At 51.2% G+C, this 12,984-nt stretch overlaps 1 pseudogene; it reads right to left on the reverse strand.

Moving 5' to 3' along the window:
- Nucleotides 1-3,220: 3,220 nt before the first annotated feature.
- LOC127033531 (chromosome-associated kinesin KIF4-like) lies at nucleotides 3,221-11,864 on the reverse strand (annotated as a pseudogene).
- Between the last annotated feature and the right edge of the window lie 1,120 nt (nucleotides 11,865-12,984).

Below are 12,984 nucleotides of genomic sequence, written 5' to 3' on the forward strand. Positions count from 1 at the left end.
AGTGATCAATGGCTCCATGTCTAGTTGGCAGCTGGCAGCAAGCGGAGTGCCCTGGGGGTTGGTCCTGGGTCCGGTTTTGTTCAACATCTTTATTAATGATCTGGATGATGGGATGGATTGCACCCTCTGCAAGTTTGCAGATAACACTAAGGGCGGGGAGAGGTAGATATGCTGGAGGGTAGGGATAGAGTCCTGAGTGACTTAGACAAATTAAAGGATTGGGCTAAAAGAAATCTGAGGAGGTTCAACAAGGACAAGTGCAAAGTCCTGCACTTATCACAGAAGAATCCCATGCACTGCTACAAGCTGAGGAGTGACAGCGGCAGTTCTGCAGAAAAGGACCTGTGGATTACAGTGGATGAGAAGCTGGATATGCGTCAACAGTGTGCCCTTGTTGCCAAGAAGGCTTACAGCATATTGGGCTGCATTAGTAGGATCATTGCCAGCAGATCGAAGGAAGTGATTGTTCCCCTCTGTTTGGCACTGGTGAGGCACATACAGAGTACAGTAGAGCTGGGGACGAGAATGGTGATTCAGTTTCACAGAGAATTTAGAAATGTGTGGTTTTCTTTTTGAATTGGAATAAAGTCAGACTTTAAAATCTTAAAATCCTACATGAAATGGTATTATCGTTCTCTATCCAGCTCTCCCCTCTACCCAGTATTGCCAAATCTTGCAATTTTCTCATGAATCTTGCAATATTTGGGGGGGGGAGGTTGAGGCCTCATATGATTACATGAGACTATCAGAAAGCAAGTTTCTCGCCTTCCTGACTGCAGTCAAAAAATCTGAAAATGTGATGTAGCAGCACAGAAACCAATGAATAAAAACAGCCCAAAATATATGGGGTTAAAAAAAATCTCATGATTTTAGCCAAACTCATGATTTGTTTGGTGGGGGGGATCTGATTTTTGACAGCTTGGGTTTGGCAACACTGCATGCAAACACAATTCAGCTCAAGTGACTAATAAGTCTCCAATTTAGCACTGGATAAGGAAAATAACAGCATGAAGTTAGGAATTGTTTTCTGTTCTATTCTGTGCAATAAAACCTGTCACTGACTTAGGCAAAACATAGCCCTTTAAAACGGGTTATACGAGTCAGGATTCACACAGCTCACCTATGTATAAAACAGGTTTTGACCCTAGGGTTGAGGGGAAATTATCTCTTTAGAGAGGAGAGAAAAAGTGAAGTTTTAACTCCTTAGCCAGCCTACTTGCCTCAGCCACAGAACACTGGAAGAGCCAGGCAGGAGCCTTCTACAGCCCTTACCCATGAAAGGTTGACTGGATCTGCACATTTCTTTAATATTCTGTAATGTGTAGAACTGTAGCCAACAGTGATTTCATCTTATACCTTAGTTACTATTAGTTATCACAAAACAACCACACGATTTATAGTCTTTGTAAGTCCCCCCTACAGCCAGCAGTGGCTCCAGGCACCAGCGCAGCAAGCGCGTGCCTGGGGCGCCAAGCCTTGGTGGTGGCCCTGCTAGTCCCTGCAAGGGTGGTAGGCAGGCTGCCCTTGGTGGCACTCCTGCGGTAGGTCCACCCGTCCCGCGGATTTGGCGGCAATTCGGCAGCGGGTACGCCAAAGCTGTGGGACAGATAGACCTCCCGCAGGCAAAGGCGACAAAACACCACGACAAGATTTGCTGCATCGCGCATCTCTCCCTGATAGATTGTGTTGTGCTGTGAAATACATGACCTACTTTGTTTACTTCACTTTACCCTATTGTGACATGAGCAGATAAATGGGCTAGTGTCAGAACTCTGATTTACGCTGGCCTAGCTTGCACGGTAAAGATGAAAGTGCTTCTTCACAGGCACAGCTGCCTTCAGGGAGGAGACCTGGCAATTCAATATGGGGCATCTGAGCAGCTCTGCAGAGCACTGCTTCAGGCCACTAGCTCAGCCCCGTTTTCTTTTTAACCCCTGGTTCATAAGGTGACAGAAATAATACTTAGTGACACTGCAAATACATGGCCTATAACTATGCTAACTGCTGTTCACGTTCTGCCCAGGGATTGATTAAATTAATGGAATGTAAAGGCCCACTCTGAACCTTTGCTGAAAACTCCACCCAATTGTTTAAAGTTCAAGTTTAACTTATTCTTTAAAAAACTATTTTATTTTAGCCTCTCAGTGTCCTGGTTTCAGCCCACGTGGAAGATGATGATATTAGGGAAAGCTGCAAGAAAATTGGCTGTTATCACTCTTTCCCCAAACATACCATGAATCTTATAAGGAAGCCTGCTCTCTTGATTTGTCCAGTCTAATTTCTGTAGCAAAAGAGATGCATGTAAGTATCCATTCCAAAGTGAGAACATAAGAACAGCCAAAGGTCCATCTAGCCTAGTATCCTGTCTTCCAACAGTGGCAAGTGCCAGGTGCTTCAGAGGGAATGAACAGAGCAGGGAATCATCTAGTGATCCATCCCCTGAGGCCCATTCCCAGCTTCTGGCAAACAGGCCAGGGACGCCAACCCTGCCCATCCTGGCTAATGGCCGTTTATGGACCTGTCATCCGTGAACTTATCTAGTTCCTTCTTGAACCCAGTTATAGTCTTGGCCTTCACAACATCCTCTGGCAAAGAGTTCCACAGGTTGACTGTATGTTGTGTGAAGAAATACTTCCTTTGGTTTGTTTTAAATCTGCTGCCTATTAATTTCATTTGGTGACCCCCTAGCTCTTGTGTTATGAGAAGGAGTAAATTCCACACATTTCATGATTTTATAGACTTCTATAATATCCTCCCCGCCTTAGTGACCTCTTTTCCAAGCTGAAAAGTCTGTTTTATTAACCTCTCCCCATACAGAAGCTATTCCATACCCCCATGTCAAACCCTACTGAGATTTAAACAATGGGGCAGAAAGAGAAGCTGAGTGGGAGGGAGCAGAATCTAGTGTACTTGGCTGGCATAAGGACACCAGGAATCAATTAGGGTGAGGTGAGCTGAGCCAGGTAAAGGGCCAACATCTCAATGGCTTATTTGAGAGCAAAAAAGGCTAATTTCCCCAGGCTGCTCAGAAGGTTTGGGCCAAGCAAGAGACAGAGGCAGTGAAAGGGTCTTGGGGAATTTTCTCTTGATTTAGTGCCCACTGCTAGCCATGAACAAGATACGGCAGCCAGTGGCTGGAAATCAGTTCCACCCAGGCTCTCCCATTTCTCATTTCTACCTTCTTGTTCAGAATGATACATATTGGTTCAAAGGTGGTCTCCCCAGCAGTCACGTCAATGGGATCTTCCAGTTTGAAGGATTCTTTAGAATCTCGTTTGGGCCTCAGGATGGTCCTAGGAGTGAAGACCAGACATGCACATTAGCCTAGTCCAATGCTGCCCCATCAATCGATCTTATTCAGGAAACAGACTTATGGATCCTAGTATTTGACCTGCCCTTGCTGTGAACAGCAACTCTAGAGAAAGCGGCATGGGCACTAGAAGGCACATGTCACAAAGCAACTGGTTCTTCAAGGTGACGAGGGATCAAAGATCAGCTTAAACAAACCTGCTCTACTAACTTTCGCTTAAGAGTAACAAGGTTCATGACCAACTTCTGCTGGTGAGAGAAAAGAGCAGCTCTGTGTAGCTCAAAAGCTTGTCTCTCCACCACCAGCAGTTGGTCTAATACAATACAGTTACCCTGAAACCCAATACAGCTACACCCCTGCATACATCTTAAGAGTAAACATTTGCACCGTGTAGCAATGCAGCGCCTCCTGCTGGTCTCTTCTGGGAATTAGCTCTCCAGCCATTGGAGCACCCTCTGTAGTTCTGTATCCCACTGCCCGGACAAGGTGCCCTGTTATCTGGGGCGCTTCCCCCTGGCAATAACCCCTCAGTCTTCGGATCTCCCCTCCCCGGGGAACCCCCACCCACTATCCCCTCTTGCCTCAGTATACAGCTACTGCCAGTCATTGTCTAGCCCCCACGCCCTGGGGCAGACTGCAGTATCAGCCACTCAGCACTGGCAAGGTTGGGTTTGGACCTGCTGCCTTGGCCTCCCCCTGGGCTGCCCTCTGCAACCCCCAGGACCTGTTGGCCTTATGCTAGGCTGCAGCCTGGGGCTTTCCAGGCTGGAGCTCCCCAGCTCCTCAGCCTTTCCCCAGTCCTGCTCCACTCAGGTACCCTGTCTCAAGCTCCCCACAGCCAGGCCCTTCTCCCTCTACAAACAGACAGAGACTGCTGAGCTCCTGGCTCATTACCTCTTATATAGGGCCAGCTGAGGCCTGATTGGCAAATGGCCCAGCTGCAGCTGCTTCCAGCCTAGTAGCCACTTTCCCTGCCACAGCCCTCTCCCAGGGCTGTTTGAAGCCCTTCAGAGCACGAGCGGGTTGACCACTCTACTACACACAGGAACAGGAAAAAGAGGATCATTTCTCTGAAATACTACCTCCTCTTCGCATGAAATGGTACAGTCCAACCGTTTGTCAATGGCTACAGTGAATAGTTTTCAAAGAAAGTTAAAACTGACATGATGCATAATAAAACTATTTTCTCATCTCTTTTAAAGCAGAGGCTAAATTTGTTAGTCTCGCTCTCATCCCTACGTACATCAGGATCCTGTGAACAGCAGCAAAGTAGGTAGTTAAAAATCAAAGCCACTGACATTATGTACTTCCCTCCTCCCCCTTTTCACCCCCGCCCATGATGTTCGAAATTCTTTGTATCAACTCAATCTAAAATCAGCTAATTTTGCTTTCTAGGTTACCAGGGTGGGAGGTTTGGAGCAGAGGCCTCCCAGTAACAGACTGCTAGTCAAACTCAGTTGCAAAAAAGGCAGATAAGGCTGCTATTTGGAATCAGAAATGATCAGGATGGTATGTGAGGCAGTTAAAACCACCTAAGTTCCTCTTCGGATGTTTTTAAAAAGCGATGAATAAATGGAGTGCAGTACGTTTTTTGCAGTTTGGACCAGAGGCACATGTTCATGTCAGCTACCAGGCAGAAGGGGCTGCCATTACCTATCCTCTGAGAAGCATCTGCCAGGTTGCAGCAAGTTAGCCCAAAAGGCTGGAGACCAGTAGGAAGACTCCCACATTCATATACTTTAACCCTGCAGGCTGGCAAAGCAGATGGAACTACTAACATGGCAAGATGCACCAGGGCGACTATACTCAGTGACATTTACCATCGTTTCTAACACAGGGATAGACCTTACGTTGCCAAGCTGGGTGCATAGGCACCACTAGTTTGTGGAGGCCCATGTTCGTCTTTCTGAATTAGATTATACGGAAGTTATTGGGTAGATGTTGGATGCATCCAGCGTCAAGGTCCGAGCACCAAATGCAGTAGTACTCACCAGCAGATACATTTTGTTGCATCACAGTGACAGCCTGCGGTACAGCCTCACTTCTGCTTCCTGTAGCCACACTGCCTGTTTCCACATCGGCCGTGGCAGGAACGCTTTTAAGAGAAGAGAGTTCAAGGTAATAACAGTCCCGCTGCTGCTGGGCTGTACCCAGAGAGCCACAGCAGTCAGAGGCTCCTTAGCAGTGCTAGGACTGGACACCAAATTGCATACATTGCCATGCCCCTCACCTCACTGCCACTCTAGCCCCAAAAAGAGATGCAAGTGATCATGTGACCCACTGAGCCATCTCCTGGGGTAGATGTTCATTCCCAATATTGGTGTTTCAGCACCATCACAATAACTTTCATCACTTCGCCAGGTCAAATTCAAGCTTGAGACCTCTCCATGTCCCCATTACACATGCCAGCAACAGCCAGTCTCACTCACAGATCTCCGTGCATGAAACTAGAGTTTCTCCCAGATAAAGCTAATGCACAGCCCAGTTCAGCGGTAGAAGGGCTTTGTGGCACAGTCTGAAATTCTAAGTGTGAAGCACAATCAGCCATTCTCACACCTGCAATGGAGGTTCTGAAACGGCTCAGTTTTTAAATAAGATTTGAGCCCAGCAGTTCAGAATTACAAACTCCTTTTGATGCCAAGCAGCGGATGCCCCCACCCTTCAGATCAGCTGAGGAGCCTGCATGGAGCTTGCATATATCTCAGAATATAGATTTTACACGAGTGTACCTGTAAAATAGATTTGAAGGAGAAGGCAGTCAGCCCTCATAGGGCTTTGGGGAAATGCAAGCTTAGAATGGCTCATTGGTTCTTACTGACTTAAGTCTTTGGCACATGCAAGCCTCGTCCACACTGACTCTCCCTCAAAAATCTTAGTGGAGAACAGGAGCCTGAACAAGGTGTCACTACAGGAACCAGCAAGGAAGGGGAAGTTCCCACAAAGTTTATTGCATCTCTCCACCTCCCAAACGCCATTCCTTAGCTGTGTGCATGTCTTTCATTGGTTACCCATCACTGCTCATGGAGAAAGCTGCATGGTACCAGTGTCATCAATATTTTTGCCTCTTTATCATCTCCCACTCATCTTCCATTCTGTCCACCTTTCCCATTCTCTGGGGAGTGCTTAGTGTTCCAAACCAATCTTCTCCCCACTGGGTCAGCAGCCCTGTACACACAGAAGCCGACCACTCAGCTTCTTTTGCATCACACCACAGCTGGGATCATCTGCAGGGGGACTTTGCGATCCTAGCCAGTTTCTCTCTGGAACAGCCACATGCACGAGCAGAACAGTTCAGAGAGTTACAAGCGTGTTTGATGCGCAGGAAGTACAGCTGCCCTGGAGCACTTCCTACTTCTGCCGCTATCTAAAGCGTTCAGGTGGGTGGCAGACAAACCATCCATCCAAAGTACGACTGGCCACAGCTAAATGCCCTCTGGTGCTGCTAGGCTAAGTGGCTTTTGCTTCAGAAAGCCACTGCAAACCCCCCAGTTCAACTGTGTTTCATTCTGCATGTGCCAGGCAGCATCATGCCACATGGAAGTGGTCCCTAGTCAGAGCTAGTAACCCAAGTTGGAGGCAGAGAAAGGCACCTGGATCATACCCGACAGGCTTTTCTTGAATCCTTCGGCTGCTTTTATTGGCACCCACTCTGCATCTTCCATCTCCCCTCCAGTCTCCCCAGATTCAGACATTTCTGGGGTCTGTGCATGGGGTTTTTCAGTTGTCTGATGGCGAATCTTTGGCTACAGATGGAAATGAGATGGTTTGAGACCACCTAAGGAATGTGTCAGACTTGGGACTACTCCCAAGTCCTAGCAGCATATCACACCCAGCTTATCTGAACAGCCAGAGAACTGCAGGACCAGGGAGGTGCGAAGTCATCAGGTTGGCAGGAATTTTTAACCATTCAAAGCAGCAGCTGGTTTAGCTTGTTATCTTTAAACAGTTTGCAGAACTTTGCACTATCCCATGCTACACAACTACTGCAAGTGATCCTAAATCATCACATTATTCCTTCCAATAGCTAGTGGTTAGCATACTGGCAGGCCATAGGTTAGACTTGAGTTCTGGTTTCTTGTTCCCTGGCTCAGCAAATGCTGGCAGAGCTGCAGAGGAAGCAGCCTGCTTGAGTGGGTGGGGATAAGGCAAACTGTACCAACATACAAGGTGTGACAGCTTCTTTTAGACAGAAGAGGAGCAACACTGCCAACCGGTTCCCAAAGGATTTTAGTTCTTTGCTAAAGAGGATGGGGGGAATCCTTGGCGCCTGCCTAGGGCAGATGATGCATCTACCCCAGTCTTCAGAACAAAGCAGCTCAATAAAGCAACTCAGGTGTAAGAAGGAAGTTTGAAAAATTTGTTAGCCAGTACCTTTATCCACACAGAGCCCTATCAGCCACAGAGAAGTGTGGCAATGAGCGCATGCAGTTGTTTACCTTGGGTGGAATATAATCAAAGGGAGAATCTGGGGACTAAGTGGGCATTTGCTGAATGTGTTGGAGCTTCTATCTGCTGGCAATTTGGTGGAGTATTAATTTCTGTTAGAAAAGAAGATGAATTTCATTGCATCATAAGTAGCCAAACCTAACAAACCCTACGACCAATAAGCCACCAGGTGGCTTTGCGCACACCCTTCCCTACCTGTTTGAGGGACTCATTCTCCTGGAGAAGCTTGTGGTTCTTCTCACAAAGTTCCCTCATTTTCTCAAGCTCTTCATCCTGTTCACAAGAAAGAATGAAATCTGTAGGATATTTAGGGTCTGGAAGCAGTTTCTACCTATCAAAGTGCTGCCAACAGATTGTTCAAGTCAGGAGGAGATCTTGTGCAATGCCTAGGAGTGCTCTGCACCTCCACATCCACAGAGGTAGCCTCTCCACCATTCTCCAACAGGAGACTAGACCTTCAGTTTTGAGGTCAGGAGGAATACAAGCCACACTGTTAATTAAGTTCCTCTGTCCCGCCAAACAGGTCAACAGTTTCCTCTTCTCATGTTACAATCTCCCAACTTTTAACACCTTCCTTGCTCTTTAGGGACAATCTCGGAGCTAGGCTAGGAAAGCTCTGCTTCAGTAGCTTGGCCAACTCTCTCTTTCCCTAGCAATTTGCAATACTAATCTACCTGGAACTCAAGCCACTCAAGTAGCAGTTGCTTGTTCTCGGTGAGAGAATCCTCCAGCTTCTTCTCTGCTGCTTCTTTCTGCTGCAGTTGGCTAAGCAGGTACCGAACCTACAGGCAAATTAACAGAGCGTAGGTGAAAAGGCTGCAGACAGTGACAAAACATGCTTTTAGGGGATAAACCCCTACGGCATGCCTGGCAGTCTTGACATTCTCATTAGGCCTGGAGGTTTGGGGGCAGGTGAAGAGATGGAGTGGTGAGCAATCTCTAGTAGGCAGACACGTTGTAGAGACAAGTAAGCTAGTTCTTTGCCATCCACAGCATGAGAGTAGTCTGGGCTCACTTGAAAACACCACCTTGTGTTCAGCTGCAGCAAGTTTGTGCCTTTGAATGGAGCTGAATAAAATGGGTCTGTTTTTACTTCAGCAAGACCATTTAGCACCACTAAAACGTTAGCAATGGAGGTCAGAAGACAGATGGGGGAGACGTCCTAGGGGGTAATTACATCAGGTCTCCTGCCAGGGAACAATGAAGCCTCATGAAAATAGGCTGGGTTTGTTTTTGTTTAAGACACATTGCAAATTGATTTTCATGTAACCCTTTTTCTCTTGGCTCTAGGATCATGCCCTTAAGTCTTCTTCATGGGCAGACCTCTAGGGACCTTTCTGCAGAGCAGCTTCAATGCATTTGTTTAACCCCAGGGAAGCCATGCAGTGGTAATCCTGGTGCTTCTCCACCCCTGGCTTTTACCTTTTCCTGAGCTTGCTGATCCTGCATCACCAACTGACTTTGGAGCTCAGCCTCTCTCTCTGCCACCTGGTTTCGCTCTTCAAGCAACAGCTTCTGCATATCTGCACAGTTAGCTTTGCTCTGTGCCCGGCTGCTGTGAAGTTTGCTTTCCTTCACTTTGGAGGAAACCAGCTGGAAGACATCAGTGAGGCAACTACTGGGGAGAATGGGTGCCACTCTCCTCAGCCTAGGAGTGGGGCTGGACATCAGCAACAAGCGTGCTGGAGTCAAATTTAAAGCTAGACACCCTTGAAAGCCATTATCAGGTACAGTCCCCCACACTTTACTGTGGAAGCAGACAGAACGGGCAGCACTGACAATAGTTACTAGAATGACTCCATCATTGGCTATTACCTTTGTTTCTGCATTTTGGCATGTCACTGTCTCCCCCTGTCTTCAGATCTCTCCTGACCCCACCTACCTCATTTGTCTCCAGTCTTCTTGGACTTGACATCTACTTCTAACCTGCCTGCAGTTTGTAACTCTCTTCTTGATCCTCTACAAGTCTGGTTTCCTCCTCCTCCACTCCATTTATGCTTCCTTCATGAGTGACCTTTTCTTGGCTGGAGGGATATTTGGGGGAGGGGGTTGGAAGCATTGGGGGGGAAGGGGGGTATCTGGGGGCAGGGTAGAAGGTGGTGGGAGGCAGTAGGGGCCAGGGGGCATTTGGGGGCAGGGGTACAAGGGGATGGAGGCACTTGGGGGGACGGGGGGTGTTTGGGGGTAGGGGTTGGAAGCATTGGGATTCTGAGGGTATTTGGGGGTGAGGGTAGAAGGGGGTGGGAGGCAGTAGGGGCCAGGGGGGGTATTTGGGGGCAGAGGTAGAAGGGGTTGGGAGGCAATGGGGGCCCGGGGGTATTTGAGGGCAGGGGTAGAAGGGGTTGGGAGGCAATGGGGGCCCAGGAGTATTTGGGGAGGTAAAAGGGCTGTGGGAGGCATTGGGGGCTGGAGGGATATTTGGGGGCAGGGGTTGGAGGCATTGCGGGGGCGGGGTAAATGGCAGGTGGGGGCACTTGGGGGTCAGGGGTATTTGGGGAGGTTAAAAGGGTTTGGGAGGCATTGGGGGCCGGAGAGATATTTGGAGGCGGGGGTAAAAGGCAGGTGAGGGCACTTGGGGGTCGGGGGTGTTTGGGGAGGTAAAAGGGGGGTGGGAGGCATTGGGGGCCAGAGGGATATTTGGAGGCAGGGGTTGGAGGCAATGGGGGGGCAGGGGTAAAAGGCGGGTGGGGGCACTTGGGGGTTGGGGGTATTTGGGGAGGTAAAAGGGGGGTGGGAGGCATTGGGGGCCGGAGGGATGGTTGGAGGCTTTTGGGGGCAGCTGAGGGCCCCCCCCCAGTTTACCCGCTCGCGCTCCAGGCCGCACCACGAGCTGCTCAGCACCCACCTCCCGAGCGACTCGCGGCCACGTGACGCCCCTGGAACACCAGCCGCTCCCGACACAGCCAATGGGCAGCGGAGACAGAGCCCTGACCAATCGGAGCGCGAGCGGAAAGCTCCGGCCCCTCCCTCACTGCAAACCCCGAGCAGTCGCTCCCGCTCTCACCCACCTCCTCCCGCCCGTTACTCTGCCCCCAGCCTCGCGCTCTCCTCGTGGGGCAGTGCCAGGGGACCAGGGGGCGGAGCCCCATCATCCAAGGGGGGTTGTCAGGCAGCCCTGGTCCCGCTGCTCTCCAGGCCCCTCCCACGGGGGGATCCCGCCTCCCCTCCCCCAGCACGTCAGGAGCCAGCCTTGGTGGCTGCACATTGCACTGACGCTGCCCCGGTGTCCCCCCTCCCCAAGAGGGGCCGGTAGCACCAGGAGAGCCCTGGGGCAGGCATGGGCTGAGCCTGCCCCTTCCCAGCAGTGGGAGATGGGCTGGGTTTCCACCTCGCCCTCAGCTGGCTTCACCATCCAGCTCCGGGCTGTCATGGTAGAGGTGGGGAAACTGAGGCAGGGAGGCACGCTTTGCCCAAGGGCACCCAGCAGGCCAGCCACAGAGCTGAGCCCAGGGCTCCCGAGTCCTACGAGGACGCGGCTTTGGAATCAACGTGGGCACCTGGCCCATCCGTCACCGGCACAAAGCGTGTGTGCTCGGCGCTGGATGAATCCCTTGGGGTTTGATGAGGGCCGGGTTCCATTGCAAAGCTTGGCCTGAGCATGCGCAGTTCTGACAGCACAGCCTGCTGCCTGCTGTCATGCAGGGTGGGGGAGTCCGGCCCTGCACCCCTCTTCCTGGGACTCTCAGTGACTCTCAGCCAGCTGGTAGAACAGAAGGTTTATTGGACAACAGGAATGCAGATTACAGCAGCACTTGGAGGCACAACCAGGACCCCCCAATCAAGTCCTTCTGGGGGTTCAGGGTGTTCGGATCCCAGCTTAGGATTCCCTGAATTCCAACCACCCAGCCCAAAACCGAAACTAAAACTAACTCCCCTCCAGCCGGTCCCTTCCTTTGTCCCTCCTTTGTCTGGCTTCCCGGGCAAAAGGCGCTGACACCCCTCTCTCCCTACCTGGCTCAGGTTATAGACCTAGGTCCTGTCTCTCACCTAAAGTCCACCCCGGTTCTCCTATCCCCCATACAGACAGTCCCTACTCCATCACACCTGCCCCAGCCAGGCTCACCTGCGTGAGCAGCTTCTTCCTGTTCTCTGGGGACCCAGCAGCCATGGGGTAGGGGCTGACCCGGAAGAGGTTTTTGCAGTCCCTGTTCTGTGCCCCAAGGAGCTCAACCCCTCTGCCACATTGCTAGGAACTCTAGAGCCGGGCTGTAGCATTGGGGGGGTCACAACAGCCCTCCATTATTATCCACCCACAAGGAATTGAAGCCCAGGTGCTATTTCTATAGCCTAGTGCCCGTGTGGGACGGAGCTGCGGCTTCTCTAAAGAAGTCAAGTCAGAGCCATTTAATAGTTGTGCTGGGATTCCTGTGAGGCCTGGGCCTCTCCCTGCTTCCCCGTTTCCATTGGCCCGCTGGCTCCTCTATGGGTTGCTTCATTTTTTTCCAGACCTCTCTGCTGCTCCTTTAATCACTGGAGCAGGTACATACAAATCTGCCTAAGTACTCAGGGGCTAGTACACTGGAAAATGCCACCATTCAAAAGGGGTTACGCTTTTCCAAGGGGGTTTTACTGCTCCCTCAGGGCCGGCTTTAGGCCAATTTGGCCGATTCCAGGGAATCGGTCCCCGCGCCTAAGAGGGCCCCGCCCCTTAGGCACCTTTTAAATTTTTTTTTCACTTACCCTGGTCCCCGGCTGCGGTCTGCTCCGGGGCCTTCCATGGTCCCACTCCTTTGAGCGAAGCACCGGCGGGAGCGCGGCACTGCCCCGCTCTCCCAGCTAGACCTCCAGCTGAGGCGGTGGGGCTTGCTGCGCTCCGGCCGGGGCTCCAGCCGGGAGAGCAGGGCAGTGGAGCTTGCCGTGCTCTGGCCGGGGCTCCAGCCGGGAGAGCAGGTCAGCGGGGCTTTGCCGCTTTCCAGCTGGGAGAGCGAGGCCGTGGGGCTTGCCACGCTCCAGCCGGAGTGCGGCAAGCCCCGCTCTCCCGTCTGGAGCTCCAGCCAGATCGTGGCAAGCCCCGCGACCCCGGCTGGAGCTCTGGGTCCTTTAAATAGCCCCCAGAGCCCTGGGGCAATGAGGGGCTCCGGGGGCTATTTAAAGGGCCCGGGGCTCCAGCTGCCTCTGCCACCCTGGTCCTTTAAATAGCCGCCGGAGCCCCGCCTCCCCCATGCATTCCCCAGCGCTCCCACCGCTATTTAAAAGGTCCGGGGTGGGGTAGAAGGGGGTTTGGGGGC

This window comes from Gopherus flavomarginatus, chromosome 13 (assembly GCF_025201925.1).
Source record: "Gopherus flavomarginatus isolate rGopFla2 chromosome 13, rGopFla2.mat.asm, whole genome shotgun sequence".
Taxonomy (NCBI): Eukaryota; Metazoa; Chordata; order Testudines; family Testudinidae; genus Gopherus; species Gopherus flavomarginatus.